Source organism: Polyodon spathula, chromosome 27, assembly GCF_017654505.1.
Source record: "Polyodon spathula isolate WHYD16114869_AA chromosome 27, ASM1765450v1, whole genome shotgun sequence".
Taxonomy (NCBI): Eukaryota; Metazoa; Chordata; class Actinopteri; order Acipenseriformes; family Polyodontidae; genus Polyodon; species Polyodon spathula.
Window position 1 is genome coordinate 5,385,553 of NC_054560.1, and position 12,663 is coordinate 5,398,215.

Genomic DNA, 12,663 nt, shown 5'->3' on the forward strand with positions numbered 1-12,663 from the left:
GGGGCTGTAGCACTGGGAGGCATGAAGCACTGTAGTTTTACCCAGAAACCCCTGTCCAAACATAGAGATAAATGCTTTTGTTTTTATCAGCCGCCTTTCTTCACATTCTCTCACTCTTGGCTTATTAAAAAAGACCAAACCAGCCCACTTACAGCCCTGATATTGATGCTATAGGAAGTCAGAGAGCTTAGTTACTTCCAAATATATTCCATTTGCTTTGTTCTGAGGACAATTAGTATTCTAAAGCAACATTCGAGCCCTTTTTCTCTGCACTTCAGGCTTCTACTTCCTTCTTAATCAATCGAAGATAAGTACCAATCACTCATTCTAAGTGACTTCAGTATTTGTTCAAATGTGTGTGTGTGAAGCCAACAACGATTCATAGGCTTCATAGGCCTGAGCAAGGTCTTCATTTTTGAGAATGAGCCAGCTATATACTGTATTTACAGTATAATCGTAACTCTCGAAAAACTACTCACTTCTAAATATTTTGTAGTCATGTTTGTATTACTTTGGTATAAATACATGTTAATTTGGATTCATATGTTGTTTTTTTCTGACTTTATGTGAACGAAAAGACACACATTTGCCCATTTTCCCATTGGAAATAGTGATATTTTGAAATATCACTGTCCTGATCATAAAAGCAAAGTTTGGGGGGAATAATAGCCATTTTCTATACTTTTGAGGCATAAGCAATTAGGAAATAACACTTACTACCCAGGAACAAAAATTGTGTTACATAGTGGAATCACCCCCCATATTGGCTCCCATTCACAAAACTTTGACGTGCACTACAGAGCAAGAACCTTAAACTCCTGCCATGATGCTGGCTCTGATATGAAGCCATTACGGAAACAAGCTTGAAGTGTAACTGCATGTTTCACTTAGCTGTAGTTTAGCATAACTGCCTGGTAAATGCAACAACATGAAATACAGTGAGCCAACATTAGCTGCAGGGTAGTAAATTGCAAAGGTGAAATGTTCATGTTACTAACTATTAGGAAAGTATTAACTATTATAAAGGCAGGGCATCATTAATTAACGTGTCAAGTTGTTTACTTGTACAAGGTTTTGAAACATTAACAGATTTGATTGCACTGGAGTTTTTAAATGGCCCAAAGTGTTCCCAATACAGGATACAACTAGATGGTAGCTTTCTTTTTAAGAAGCCTTTTTTTATAGCTAGCCTGTGGTTACTGTACATGCTGAAGAACATTTTTTACTTGGCATAAGGGTTGTAAAAACAGAAGCATAACTGCGGCTCTATTAACCGCACTGGGAACAGACAAGGTGCAGCAGCAGATACAGCAATCCGGAAATGAAACTGAGTTTAACAACAACAATCCAGGTCAATAGAACACGACTTTGCACAGAACAAATCATCTGAGGGTTTCACTACAGTCTGATTGACATCACTAAAACTTCCAGCTGAACAAACAGACAAGGAAGTCTACAGCTATGGCCAAAAGTTTTGCATCACCTAGACTTTAAAAAAACAAACTTTGTGAACATAATTTTGATGTTTTATGTAATCAAATAAACTGCAAAAGGATACTGCAAAAGACTACCGGAAGCCATACTAGTAGTATGGTATTTCATGCTAGATTTCGAAATGTCACATTTTTTTAATTGTCCGTTTTTCGTGAAGTATATGGAAAACCACAACGCGGTATGCCACTCAATATGTTAAAGTACCATTATTCAACAAGTTTCTCTTGACTTTATGAAGCAACATTTGTTAGTTCTATAGGGTGATGCGAAACGCCAGCCATAGCTGTAAGTCCTATTAAAAACTGCCCACACTGTCAACAATTAAGATTGTCCGTTTATTACTTTTAACAGCTTGAGGGATATGAAAAGGGCTGTCATTGTACAGGCGTTTGAAAGTGAAACTTCACACAATCTTGTGGTTATACAGAAATAGCCTGGCCAGGTGTTGATAGTCAGTCTGGAGCACGCTTTCTAAACTCTGCAGGCTGGGAGCAGAATACACAGACTAGATTGATAATGTAAGTTAGCAGTCATTCTGGTAAGAGTCCCTCCGTTCACCCAAAGAATATAAAACAAGTAAAAAAAAAAAAAAAAAAAGTCTTACAATAGGCTTATCAAGAGGGCGTTGAAAAGAGAATTTGCTAGACAGGAGAATCAAAAAGGCAGACAGTGGGTAAGGATTCCATTACACAGAGTAAACACTGCCAGGAAACTCTGACAGATTCGTTAACCGTACTGCAATGCTCTCACCTCTGTGTTACCTCTGCAGATTAGGAGTGGATAACGTTGATGTCTCACAGCAGATACAAACACCGACATATCAAGACCATGCAGAGGTTTAGCATATTTGAAATATAATTGTGTGATATTGCTTGCCATCCTATAAAAACGTCACCTTTTCAGGTAACTGTCTATGCAAGGTTTGTGCAGTATTGTTGTATTTAAATATGTAAGATGAACCGCACTAATAAAGTGCAATTTCAAAAAGAAATGCAGGCTTTTTTTTTTTTTTAAATAGTGCACTACACCCATGTACTACAGTCCTTTACACATTAATAAGAAAGGATTGGCAGCCATTAGCCTAGTTTGAACTGCACCCCAAGCTCTAACGAGCTTCTCTTCAAAATAATTCCTTGTTGTCTTTCCAATGAAATCCCAAATGACAATCACATGACAGGAGTGGCTGCGCTCTTCAGCATTTCAGAATGGGACTGTGCAACATACATACAGGGCACTTCATGGTTTTTAGAAAGGGAAAAAATAACAAACCAGAAGATGTGTGACCCATACATGTACTTGGAAATCAATCTCTGTCTGTTGAAAGCCTTTCGGCTTAAACCCTAAAAGAAAGGATGCATAATATCACTGGGATATAATTTTATAAACACTTGAGTGACACATCTTGAAGGAACCTTATTAGAACCATTATGAGAACACAATGGATTTAGAATACACATTGTATAGGGGTCCTGATACAGCAGAACACTGGCTTGTACTGAGATGCAATGCTACTGCAGTGTACAATGTGTACTGGTGTATAACACTGTTATACCATACAGTAATATTGTACCACTGGCTGCCCTTTTGTTACCCTAGTACAATACACTGAAGATAATATGCTATATCATCACAGGAAACTTCATTTAAATCACAAGTTCGTATCTATTCAGAGAAGACTGTGAAATGAACATGAAGTTGTGATAAGCAGTTTGCAGTGGCTAGCACAGTATCTGAAGAGTCAGTCCGCCAGGCAGTATGAGCGGTGCCTGAGTTAAAGGCCTCATTAACATCTTCATTACCATCTTCAAGAACACTGTGAAAAAGCAACTTTCGTCTTGCTCAAAACTGGGGGGTGCACAGCTTTGCATTTGAAACTTAGTGACAGCGAAAATAAATAAAGGAAACAGGAAAAATACATAGAAATAAACCCCTCCACTAAGAATGCATTCATCAGAAAAAGGAACTGAAATGTAAAGAATTAAAAAAGACATTTGAACCCTACTGTGGTTTTTCCATTATTTCACCAGCGATTTCTATTAAGGGCGATCCTTGCTTACACAGATAAGTGCACTCGCCCACTCATGCAGAGCCACTGTGGTTAATATAGGAAGTCATCCATCAATGAGAGGTAAAACAATTGAAAAGAAAATACAATAATCAATGGCTCTGGACAAACAACAAATTCAACATGCAAAGTGTGGGAAAATGGTTCAATTTTAATTAAATTTTATCCACCGCTCTGAACTGTTCTCTTTCACTAATAGCTACACTATCCTCACTATGAGAATGCTGCCAGAGAGAGGGAGCGAGGGGAGGGGGGGTCTGTGGTCACCAACATGATGCACTCCCATGCACAGCAGTTTGATCCATTCCTGCTTTTACTATGACTTTAATACTATAACACCCTCCGTCTTTCTCTCGCTCCCTCGCTCTCTATCACAGCACCGTTTTATATTCAAAGAGCTCAGCTTTTTCACTGTTCAAATAAATCATTTCAGATCTGTTTGCTGCAGCCGGGAACCTAAACGGATTATTTTTTGAGGGATCAATGTGGGTATGAGTGTTTTATTATTACACCAGATGAAATGTACAAGATGGTCTCAGGGCTAGGACCCCTCCCAATTGCATTTTAATGTGCAAGTCATGGACTGTGCCTATAGCCACTGCTATATAATTGCCAGGGTTCGAGGAGAGAAGACAAATCTGGCAGTGCAGAGGATTTCCACCAGCAAAGCAATATAAGCAGTTGCTTGTTTTAAAGCAGGGCTGTAATGATATGGCATTTGCATTGTTCTGATAGGTATAGGCGCTTATGTATGGACATTACACCCAATGTCATGTGAAGTAAGCGTGTGTGCTTGTATTTTAATAGAGTTTGGGATGATAAAGTAAAGTGCAATCCCATTAAAGGGTTGAACTTCTTGAAGACAATTCCACCATCACTCACAACAGTGGTGCTGCATAGCAGAATGCCAATGTATTGCATCCTGTACACTTGTGTGTGTCTATATATATATATATATATATATATATATATATATATATATATATATATATATATATATATATATATATATATACACACACACACACACACACACACACTCACTATTGCAGTCTATTGTAGTGCCACTAGATTGCCATTGAGGATTCTTTAATAAGGGTTTGTCTAGCAATGTGTTTTCCATCAGAATACTTCTTATACAGGTAAGTACAAGGTACAAAAATAATGATCAATACCTTAAATCAATAAAGATATGTAAAAAATGCATGAAATTAAAATGTCATTATGAATTAGAATTATTAATTTTATTTTTTTTAATGAACAAAGTGTTTGTGCCTAAAGTGAAATTGACAAAAATGAGCATCTTAGACTTAAAACATTCTCGTGTTTTATTGAATGGAGGCTAATGTGTCCAAGAGACTAAACGGAAGGAAACATGCAGACCCTTTTAGCTGGAAGACTAAGAGGCGCTGTGACACACAGCTCTATAAAACACTAGTGCTGTGATGCAAGCATCACAGCAGACATGACCTTCAGGGGAGAGAGTGTAGGCAAGCAAAGGCTGTCAAAGGGGACTATGAACTGGGAGGTAGATTCACTAATCTTGTCTATTTGGAAAACCAATCAAAAAACAAATGCATGTGAAATGCATATACATGTACAGTGCAAGGCATAAACAAAAAGCTGTTTTCAGGGAGATGCATCTTTTATATAATGCAGTACACTGGTTTAAATAACACATTTCTCAGCCATGTTTCCATTTACACAAAAGTGTGTGCTATATACCCCTGGTATTTCCAATGTAAAGTGGTTGGAGCTAGATAAGTATTTTTATAAACCGTATTTGGCATAGGCTTGTGTTCGTTACATATTGTAGGTTTCAAATGTACAGTTTTAAAAGAAACACATGTTGCTACACTAGGTTATAGAAAGTTCTCAGTTTGCCTGGCTTTATTTGGAGGAAGTTGTTAGACTTACACTTCCTATTGTACTGTAGGCCATTTCCCTCAGCAGTGTCTTGGGGACTGTGCGTGATACTGCCTGCAAAACACGTCAGCACCTGATTGGTTACTGCCAGGAAAGATGACCCCAAAGGGGTGGGGACAATGTCACTCTTCAGGGGAAATAAGTGCAAGACCATTGGAAAGCAGAGCCTGCAAACTAAGATGTCTTTAGCCTAGTGTAGCACCAGTTGTCATGTTTGCTAAAACATAGATATCATTAAAAACTGAACAATACACCGAGCGGGTGTACATGGTGAGGAAATAGGATTGATTGTGTTTGCTGCAAATCACTTGAAAAACCAACAAAAAAAAAGACATGTGGATAAAAGAGAGTGGAGAGGGATTGTTAATGGATGGTGCCAAGCTATTCTTCTCTGTAGCTGTTGATCGCAGTAATCACAAGATAGAATCAAAGGGTGTGTTTTGTACAGGATAAAACGCACTCTCACAATGCTGGCTTACACAGGCCTGGACCACCTTCTTAAAGCCATCAGGAGCAGGAGCCCTTATAAACACACAGCAGCAAGCCATCCGCGCAAAGCACTTAGTGAGCTCCAAGCCAGGACAGAATCTCATGATTAATTCAAAGCAGGACGGCAGCTTTCTGCACTTCTGCTCAAACCCCAAAAAGGATGACTCTATTGATGTGATCAATGCGAAGAGCTGTGGCTTTTTTTAAAATTATTATTATCATCCTTCCATGCACTTTCTTCAGCAGGGCTGGCGGTCATTTCTCAGTCTGTAAAGGAATGACTGCGTTCACAAAATAAGGGGTCATGTGAAAAACAAACATATCAAAAGATATGTCGTGTGACAACTCGGAATTGCATATTATATATTCAACATTACACAGACAAAGCTTGCCAGATTTTCATTTTTTTTTTTTAAATAGCTTATTTTATTTATTTATTTATTTTTTTTGGATTGCAATTGGTGTTTATTCTTTCCAGTGCTAATAAAAATATGAAGTCTGAGAATTTGGCTCCTGTCTAGCTATAAAGACTGCTTTGGACAATCTCTTTAACTGTGACTACACATCATTACTTATTTAAAAACATGCCCAGCACTAAATCTCAGGCCCTGGGTCGATTTTCTTGGTACAGTAACAACATAGATATCCAAGCGTGACGTTTGTTAGCAATAAGCAGACTCTTAACTCTGCAGCACAGGGATTTCTTGGCTGCCTATCACAGGAGCCAGCTTCCTTCCCCACTCTCTCCTTATTGATTGCGCAGCGAGACAGTCCAGTGCAAGACCTTTTTTGGAGCTGTGTGTTACATCTTGATGGCAACATTTATTTAAGTGCCTACTCAAGGTGTGGACCAGGAGGCAATTTATATCTGAAACCCGCGGGTATTTAGACAGCTAGATCTTTCATTTTTCAAAAGAAAATAAAATGTATCTGAGATATAAAAAAAGGCTATAGAAAATTCAAGGCTGTTTTTTTATTTAATTTTTTTTTTTTTTTTTAGCAATGCTGTGCTAGTGTAGGACCATTTTCAACTGACGGTTGTCAGCTGCTGAAATGTTTTTGCATGGCTCAATATGACAACCACATTCCCAGATAATACTAAAACTAACACTAGGATAACACTTAAGAGTAGTTGACTTTTTGCTTGACAAAATACAAGATTTCAAGAGTACATAAAATATGGTATTATAACACAGCAGTGAGTGGAATACCAGTATATACTAGTTCATATTATTGATCTATCAAAATATAAAAACCACCTCTGTGCTAGTGTCATTGTATAATTGCCACATAGCATCATTGCATTGCCACTGCATTGTCAATGCGGACCACACAGTATCTAGTACTGTTCTCTGCTTAGACTCTCTCTCTCTCTCTCTCTCTCTCACGCTACGCTCTCATCATACATTGACATTTTTTTTGTTTAGAAATTCAAATTCTCCAATCTCACAGCCGACATTAAAGCCAAACCGACTATTTATCTGAAGGTGACAACGAACAAGCTCTCTGCTTCTAATTAAACATCCACACTGCCAAGGCAAGGATTTGCATAAAGCTGTTATCTTCTGCCCTTCAAACTTCACACACACTTACTAAAGCCTGGATGTCGCTGCTTACAGAGATTTGAAATCGGTTTGCAAACTTTACACAGAGCTATTCTGACTCAAGCTGGGCAGACTGGAAAAGTACAACTGGTCAAAAAGAACAGTTAAACTGGTAATAAAGATCACATGAATAAAAAAAAAAACTATGAATGCCTTACATACACACGTACTGGATTGAGTCCCAATAGATTGAAGACTAATGTATATTTAACATGTTATATCATCTGTATATTAACACTAGTTGTAGGTTCCATGAGTGATTGTATTATGTAGGTTTGACAATATTGCTTTGCTATACAGAAATATCACCTGCCCTTAAAAACGTTATGACCCTCTTTAATTTCCCATGCCGCTACTCAATCATATTTCAAGACTCCCCCCTAATATCACAATGGTATGATATGATTAGCCGAAACACATTCGGGAACACTAACCACTAGGAAATAGCATGGTATGCTACGTTAAAACAGTGAGGAAACATGTTTTCATTCAACTTTTTTGAATGAAACTTTTTGAATGAAACCTGCTATCAGCGAGATCATGTGACGAGGGTAAAATGGCGGCGGAATGCCACGTTGCCATGGGGTTTTGAATTCGGTGTGAGGGAGAAACATCATGTACAGTACTTGGGATAATAATGAGCATACAGCAAGCACCACAGCAAAAGGACCACAGCTTCCAAACCAGATTTTTTGTACATCTAACAGCCAGCCACCTTAGATTAACTTATTTATATATATATATATATATATATATATATATATATATATATATATATATATATATATTTATTTGTTATTTTTAAAAACTTACAATGTACATTGTGAGGCACTTGGCCGGCGAACCGAGGAATGTTATTATAATAATATATTAAATTCACATATATTTATTCTATTACCTAATATTATATTATTTTCAACATAGGAAAAGTACATATTATACAGTAGTGTTGGCGAATACACTGCTTTGTACCATTCGATAATACTGTCGACTGTAGCACACACTACTGGAAATAAACCACATCTAAAAACAAGCGTGTTGCGAGCTGTTTTTCCTAAACCCTTGTTATGTCTATAATGCTTTAACAGCAGTTTCCAAAGCACCTGGCATGACCACACTCGGTGGATAATTGCTGTTTTGCTCACTGCACGCTTGCAGAAGAAGTGGCTGTATCCTTAAACGAAACAAAGTGCTTATCCCTTCACCTAGTGTGCGCCCACCGTGCTTCTTGAAACGGGAAATAAATCACAAGCTACATGAGGGAAGCGGACTTGTCTCCCATCCTAAACGCACTGGCGTTCCCTAAAGGTGCTGCAACAGACACAATGTAAGGATTTCTCCTTCAGAGCGAGAAGAGATGCGTGTGACTTACCGCAGCTGATTTCTTAACTAAGACACGTTTAAGGTAGGATAGCGTGAGACTGTGCCGAATGTTACACACGCGTTTCTGTGGCAGATAAGCCCCGGGCAATATGAACAGTTACAGGCGCACAGCTAATCATTAAACCAACAGCATTTATGCCATTTGTATTTTTGGGTGGGGTAAATGCGCAGCTTTTCCAATGAGGTCTCATGAGATGCAACAGTAACATGTCGATTGCAATGCCAGTCTACAATGTTACTTGTTAAAGTGGGTAACGTGTCTCAAAGATGCATGCTGAAGGGGTGTGGTGCATGTAGCACACTAGCCCTGTACCGAGTGAAACAGAAAGAACACGTTTCGCTTTAATGGAATATAATGCCCAATATACATGAACTCTTTGTTCCATATTTTACAAGCGCTGTGGTGTAATGGGAAATGCTAATACAGTGTATGATTTTATTACAAGACTAACCCCTGAGCCATTTCCAACCATCATAAAAAGCAAGAATCCCATTTCCTATTCTCAAATACTACAGCTTCACATTAATATTAATCTTCCGCCCTACCCAGTACAGGGCCTGTCGGAGTTTTTAAACTCTGCGTTGGAAGTCAAGAGAACCACTTTGAATAATCTTGCTACGAACATAAGCACTCACAGGCACCGAATCTATGCTCGAAATCCCACATTGCTAAAATTTACTGCTCTGATCTTTGCGAGGATTTCACTTAAGAAAAAAACAAAGGTTCAGCATCATTATTATTATTTATTATTATTATTATTATTATTATTATTATTATTATTATTATTATTAATGTACCCCAAGGTATTGCAAACTTAATAAAAGGCCATGTATATTTGTACAACCAATGAAGGCAGGGCTAGGTAAACAGTACATACTCTGTACAAATGACTTCACTGCTCAATGTTAAACTGTGAATGGTTTCCGACATTCGGGACCTGAAACAAACAAACAAACAAACAAACAAATAAATACCCCCAGCACTTGGGAAACACATTTCAAAGGGATCCCCAGATACCCGAATGTACAAAATAACACAAAAGAGGTGGCACCCTGAATCGCGTTGCGTCCTGCAGGCTAGTCCTGACTCACAGTTTAAATAGAGACTCGCATAATAACTATAATCTGTGTGATTACTGTGGCGCGATAGTCAGTCCAGTCTTATTGACTGATTTATTTTCCCGTACTATCTTGCACGCATCGAATCATTTCATGCAGTAAAGATGATACAATGATTTGTTAAAATTCCAACCCACCACCTGACAGGTCTTCACTTAAACAATGAGTAAACATGTTTAATACTGGCATGTCAATTTAACACATAATATGTACGTGATTTATTATTATTATTATTATTATTATTATTATTATTTTATTATTATTATTATTATTATTATTATTATTATTATATTATTATTATAGGTTAGTTTGACTTTGCACTATACAGTAATGTATATGTTCCTTACCCTATGCAAAAAGTGGGATACGTATATATATATATATATATATATATATATATATATATATATATATATATATATATATATATATATATATATTATATATATATATATATAAATAATATATAGATAATTAAATTAAGTAGCTAAAGGGTACAGTATCAGCAAACTACCTACTAGCTAATAGCGAACGGAGTTAGTAATTGGAGATTTTCCTGCTTAATTAAAAAAAAGACGTTATACTGTTACATATTATAATAATAATAATAATAATAATAAATAATAATAATAATAATAATAATAATAATAATAATATCTGGATGAATTTACAACAAAAACCTGACCAGTATCACGAATATACAATATACATTCAGATATGATATATACATGCATACACACAAATACTGTCCAATAGCCGCATTTTCTAACAGGGAGGGATGTGTGTGTGTGTGTGTGTGTGTGTGTGTGTGTGTGTGTGTGTGTATCACATTTAGAAACAATTTAATATCTTCCTCAAACCGACTACACACCCCACACATCCGCACACGAACACTGTGATAGAAGTGTGCAGAGCGAGGTTTACCGATAAACAAAGAAACACAGTAACGGTCACTCGCAGTGTGCACAGCGGGCTCATCTCACCCGGCAGCCACTGTCCCCAGTACTGTTCCACTCGAGGCATCTTTGCAATATCAGCATTAACTTCATAGCATCCAAATGCCTTCAAATTTAAAATTGCATCGATTGATTCGTGTAAATAATAATAATAGAAAATAAATAAAAGCCAGTAGAACCATTTACCACGTTCTTCGCTGCGAGACTGTCCTTTTGTTTTACACATTGTCTTTGCAGGTAAAAAGGGCATCTTTGCAAATTCAGCATCAATGGTACAAGAGTGCCATCACATCAGTGGCAGGAGAAGGCAAGGAGAAGCTCTTTTCTTACCTTTGATGATGACTGGGTGGGCTTTTCTTTTCTTATTATGGCTTTGTGCCCCCTTACATCTTCCTGTAAAATTAATCCCGTATATAGATGCGTGTCCTGCCGCAGATCCGGCAAGCGCGGCTGCCGCTGAGTGTACAGAGTTTAAATCCCGCTGAATGCTCAGTGTGTGTGATCTTGCAGAAATGCTTCTCAAACCCTCTCAACAAACCCACAGCTGACCGGAGAACAAGCAGCCGGGTGATGTCATCCTTAACCCCCCCCCCACCCCCCCACCGGCGTGATGACGTAGCTAGGATATCACGCCTACAAAAGGGGGGAGAGTCTAGTCGTCATGCCGTCCCAGAAAATGAACTCATGAATAAATAAATACATGCATGATAATAAGGAGAAAAAAAGCCTCCCTCGTCACGTGACAGAGGTGAAACTGTAATCTTAAAGGACCACATGCACGTGGAACAGGATCAGAAACTTTTTTTTTTTTTTTTTTTTTTTTTTTTTAACTTAATTCAATAGTGTGTAACCGTAGAAACGTAGAACTTATGTTTACTACCAATAACCTCTATATTACACATTCGGGACAGCAACCATAAATCACAGACCGTCAATCATAGGTTATTATTACTTACAGCAGTTTACTAGCATTGTATAGAAGGCAGAGTGAGTTCCTTCAATATTGAAACACCTAGATAACAGAGGCAGTGATGAAACTGAGGGCTTTCTACTACAGGCCTTTACATACAGAATGGCTGAAGGAACATTAGAGCAGACCAGCCAGGTGCTGACCTACATTACCGACTGTCCCAACTTGTTGTTTTGCACTGCCAGCCCGGGCGCGTTGTGCGCTTATTACAGTTTGAAAGGATGTCCAAAAATCATTCGCATATGGCCTGCTTATACAAAGGTAACACAGAGAGACCATACGGATGTTTTTCAGCTGATTTGCTAATGTTTCTACCTACTTGCTTTTCATTCCAGTGGTAATAACATGTCCTATCGGACACTGGGTTTAACAGGTGTTAGGGGGGTGAGGGATAGAGGGCCGGAGAGTCTTTTTTCTGTGCTGATGCCTCCCAGTAATTCCATCAAAGATCTCAGGTGGGAACTCTAGACTCGCTGGTTTTAGGAGCTTGTCACGAAAGCCTACCTGTGTCAGGTCAGAGCAGATTGTCCGCTACTGGAACCTACCTGTGGTTCTCAACAAACAGCCTCCCTCACAGCATTTCCAAACGCCTCCTTCGTGGAAGGGTTATGAGCTACAGGTAATGAGTTAATGCGCTTTGCCTTTCACCTCTGGAGG

At 38.1% G+C, this 12,663-nt stretch overlaps 1 protein-coding gene across 24 annotated transcripts in view; it reads right to left on the bottom strand.

The window, feature by feature from the left end:
• Positions 1–11,580, bottom strand: part of LOC121301331 (receptor-type tyrosine-protein phosphatase S-like) — a 131,073-nt gene extending 119,493 nt beyond the window's left edge. For 14 of the 24 annotated variants that reach the window (XM_041230626.1, XM_041230634.1, XM_041230625.1 and 11 more), the window contains exon 1: positions 11,367–11,580. The gene's annotated coding sequence lies outside the window, so the exon portion shown is untranslated. The remainder of the gene's footprint in view (positions 1–11,366) is intronic. The other 10 variants (XM_041230629.1, XM_041230637.1, XM_041230628.1 and 7 more) reach the window with 2 other exon arrangements.
• Between the last annotated feature and the right edge of the window lie 1,083 nt (positions 11,581–12,663).